We start from the raw sequence: 4,946 nt of genomic DNA, 5'->3' as shown, positions 1-4,946 counted from the left end.
AAACTCTGCACTCCACAGCACCACAAGAGATACACATCCTCTTAAAAAGGATCCAGGGAGGAGAGCGATCTCATCTCATGGCCGGACTGACACCCCTGACTTAAATCAAGACACATCGATGGCATTACTCACCTTACTAAGATCACCTTACACACTGGAGGCCTTGCACATATGAGCCGGGTCAGCAGGCTCTGTCGACCAGCAGACTCTTACTGATTTCCTGCTCAGTGTACAGAAAAACCACAATGTAGGCCGATGTGTATCCACTCCCATTATCGACCAGGATCCAGTGAGCCGTTAAGTAAAGTAAATTGAAGTAGTTTAATACTGTGAATGGAAAAATAACCACATCCGAGGATTCCAAAGACTCTACAAGCTGCTGTAATGAACTTAAACACGATTTCAACCAAGGTGGCACAGGTGCTGGTTCCGAGCCAGTGCACACTCTGGAAGCAGTTATTTGCATTTGGTTGGTCAAAGAACTGGTTCTCAATTAGTAAAATTGGTTCTGGAGCGGCAACAGTATTTTGCTGGTCTAGAACAAAGTACCACTTACGCCAGAAGCTGGGAGCGGGGTTATTGATCGCCCTTTTTAAAAACCAGACCTAGTTTAGCGTGTTCTGACTTATCCACAGGGGAATAAAACAAAAGACACCAGTTCAAAGCAACAGTGATCTGAGGGCTAGTCATGATTGGACGTCATGTAGGCAAAGTCAGGAGCAACACCTGTGAAGAGTCAGTGTAGTCCGCCATACGTGTTCCTAACAGGAAACAGGAAATTGGAGATGTATACAGTGATTGAAGGATGTGACTCAGCAAACCGGTTCTCAAAAGGTTCACAGGTTAAACCACTAGCACCAGCACAGAACCAGCACTTGGTTCACTTTGGTTGAAAGGGGTTATGAGTGGTACATATGGAATAATACATTTAGCTGTAAGTGGCATTAATTCAGAGCAGAGGACCTGATGCAGATGACTCCAGAAATAAGGTCAAGCTTTTTTTGAGACAATTTGTAAAAATGTCAAGTTGAGTGCTACAGCACCACCCTGAGGTCAGAGAGTGCCACTTTATGTGACTGAGCAGTGGGAGGACATTTGCAAACCACCTGCCAATTATGGCGACTTTTGGTTGAATGGATTTTGCTGCATGAACACTTTCAGCTGCGAGAGGAGAACAATGAGGACAAACAACAGTAACTTTTCCATTGGTCAGAAATCCCAGTTAAACCAGCTTTGTCCAATGGGAATGTGTAATGTCTGCACTGACACCCGGGTCAGCTGACTCTGCAGTAGACACAGGTTCACCTCGGCTTGGCTGTGATCTCAACGTCAGACTTCCAGGTTATGTAAATACCTGAATCACCAACCGAGCCGGCTAACTTCCACTTTAGCGCCCAGCTAACTTGTAGCGGGATAAAATAATTTATTTGTGTGACTCTTCTAGACTTTACAAATGTTATTGGACCTAATGGATCAAATTATGACGGTGGAACGAGTCATTTCACGGGTTGTGACCTAGTGATGGGAACAAGACCGCATATGTCGAGTTCGAGTCAAGACCGAGTCTTTAAAGGGTCAAGACCGAGTCGAGACCGGGACCTTAGGTTTTTAAATGCAGCTGAGACCGAGTCAAGACCGAGTCTTTGAGGTGGCAAGACCAAGTCGAGACCGAGTCTTTAAGGAGTCGAAACTGCATCGAGACCAATCAAAAAGAGCAGATTTTTATGATTTACTTACGTTTAACCTCACCCAAGTATCATATTCAATCATTACATTCACAAATGTAGAGTGGGGATTGTTCTCTGAACAATACTTTTTTTTATATATATATATATTTTTGGCCTTTTTTATGGCTTTATTGATAGATCAGCTGAAGATATGACAGGAAACAGGGGAGAGAGAGGGGGAGTGACACGCAGCAAAGGGTCCGCTGCAGAGCCTCGGAACATGGGACGCACATGCTACCAACTGAGCTAAACGGCGCCCCTCTGAACATTACTTTACATTACATTACTTTAAGACTAGGAGCTCAGCTGGAGTCAAAATTTAGTAGGCCTATGGCATGATGTCAACATTTCATTAAAGTTGAAGGTGTTGGATTTTGATACTAATAAGAGCAATATATGTGGATTTCATATTAATGACTATATATATCAGTAGTTACATCATAACACAATTTACAATGTTCCAAAATCTTACTCATAACATACTGTATTTTAACAGTATACAATTAACAACAATATAGAGCCTTTTAGCAAAATTTGCACTCGGCACTGTGTTTTTTCCTTAAACTTCCCGATATGACTGTTTTGTGGTTCAAATATCCAAATTTTATAACCACCGATTGCTCACTCATCTTTGCTAGTTCACTGTTTAACCCACTCCAGAAGAATAATGTTAACTGCTGTGTGCGTGTGTGACGTTTGGGCAAACATTGTATCAATATCTTTCAAAATCGTTGCTGCGCAGCGTAGCACCATGGGATATATTTTCACACCAGCCAATATTATGATTTAAAAAAAAATTAATATTAAAATACGAATATTTGTAATGATTCATATTTTAGAATATACCATGAAATATACACATCTAAAAACATGGGGTTAAAGGTCTCGTGGTCTCGGTCTAAAATTACGAGTCCCCCTCCTTCCAATGAAGGACGAGACCGAGTCAAGACCGAGTATTTTTGCTTTGGAGACCGAGACGAGACCGAGTAAGCAAAAAATGGTCTCGAGACCAGTCTCGAGTCCAAGACCGGATTCGAGTACTACAACACTATTGTGACCCTCAAAAGAATTTATTCACAGTTCCACAGATGCTTCTCTCACAATGGGTCTATTGTTGTTTTCTCTTGTTAACAATGCATTTGTGATGTGACGCCACATGACATGATGGGGTCAATGGGAAATTTTTCGCGGGTCGACTCACATTTAAAAAAACATTGTAGACCTGCTAATTTTGGTGGACAAGTGATATTGTATATGACAGTAAGTGCAATAATTAAAGCCCTAAAAAGAAACTCAAATTCAGATCAAGATCAAGCAAAAAGGTCGACAGCCATTCTAGCAGATCTGTGAAGCTCCACTCGAGCCCTTGTTTCCACCAAGCAGTCTGGTTCAGTTCAGTTCGTTACACATCGGAACGATTACAACAACGTTCCCATTGTCAAAAGTTGACAGTTCAGCAGTCTTTTGTCCGACCAACTTGTTTTCTTGTTTTAATAATCAACCATACGTGTGTGCTGTATGAGACGTTACTAATCAGTTACAAGGAGTGCAAATAAGTGCGACTGTTTCTTCATTTTCAAAACACAATCCTGAAAAAGAAAACGTTCATGTGATGGACGTTCAGATAATAAATGGTATAGGGGTGTTTGAGGGAGCCATTGACTGAGAGAACTGATATGAAATTATTCACCAGCTGTGTGTTTAAACTGCATCGTTACATTTGAATGGATTAGTTGGGGCAATATGCTGCTTTGCTTGTGCAGCTCTGCAGGTTATAACCTTATCAATCTATTAGCATTTCCATTATTGACTTTCATGCCAATGAGCAATTAACGAGGTGGTGATTAATTGTGCCAAACGTGAGGGCTGAACCCAGAGTCACACACAGTCTGAGAGGTGTATTGGGATGCATGACACACTTTTATAATCGAGGTGCTCTCAGAATATTTAAGCACAGAGAAGAAGTGTTGTTTTCAAGATCATAGCCGGAGGCCAGATGCAAATCAGCAATCCCAAATAACTCTTCTCTTATCTGAGGCGTCTTCATGCAAACTTTGTTAGTTATATAACTCACAGGGAAACATATTCTGTTCGCATTCTATGTTGGCAATTTTGTTTCATCTTATCATCTAACAGCATCAGTTCATTATTGTCTCATTACATCGTCCTGAAGCAGAGCCGTTCTGACACTTCAAAGACGTCTTGTGCGTCACGCAGTATACGTTCAGACTGTACCGCTGCTGTTTTAGCTTTACATTCTATAAAGATAAGAACACCTGCCTGAATCCTGCCTTCTTAAACCTGGTCGCTGCCACAGGAAAGCTGCCAAATTGCTCCAAACTCCAGCAGAGGAAAAGCTTCACTCTCATCAAGTCTGCTCAGCTTCTTTTTTTTGTAGTTAAATTTGCAGACAGCTGCCGGTGGGAGAGGAGTTAATCAGACTCAACGAGGAGGTAATATCATGAGAAGGGTTTAATGTGAAATCCGCCGTGTGCGTGCACTTGAGGTTACCAGAGAAGTGCTGCCATGTGGGGAACAGCGGAAGAGCCTGATTAATTCTGTGGACACTATTCCTCCCTGTCGTCACTGTGGAAAATGTAGTTTGGCCGTGTGATGCTTTGAAAAGGGTTCAAGAGAAAGTGTTGAATTGGTCTTAACAGTGAAACTAAACTAGAACTGAAGATTTTCATACATTAATAATCCGTGCTTTAGGATTTAATAATGAGGCTTTCTGCCAATTGTCAGTGTAGTTCTTTCTCTTTAAATCAACATGTTTAACATATATACAAAAGACATCTGAACAATTTCCCCCAAAACTCAACATGGCCTGTTGATGGTGTCTCGTCTTAACAAACATCCCCCTCTTGTGGTTAATGAGCTCCTTCACAAGCACATTCTCTTTATACTGTCATCCCTCATCCTGCAGTGTGTCTACACTCGCTGGCCTAATTATGAATATAAATATATATATTTATATTTATATACACACACACACTTATATATAAGCCAGCCACACTGTCAGAGGCTGACTGAGAGAGAAGTTGCATAAGGATCCTGAGCATTATAACCTTCATATATATATAATCAGGTCATCTGACTGAGATACAGATCTGTCTTACAGAGTCCAGCAGATAAAGACAAGCAGACAAACAAAGACCAAAATCAAACAGCCCAGAGACGATACCAGATATCACTAAATAGATTCCACTTCAGGACAGC

The sequence above is a fragment of the Sparus aurata genome, chromosome 4, assembly GCF_900880675.1.
Source record: "Sparus aurata chromosome 4, fSpaAur1.1, whole genome shotgun sequence".
NCBI lineage: Eukaryota > Metazoa > Chordata > Actinopteri > Spariformes > Sparidae > Sparus > Sparus aurata.
This window is presented reverse-complemented; position numbering follows the sequence as displayed.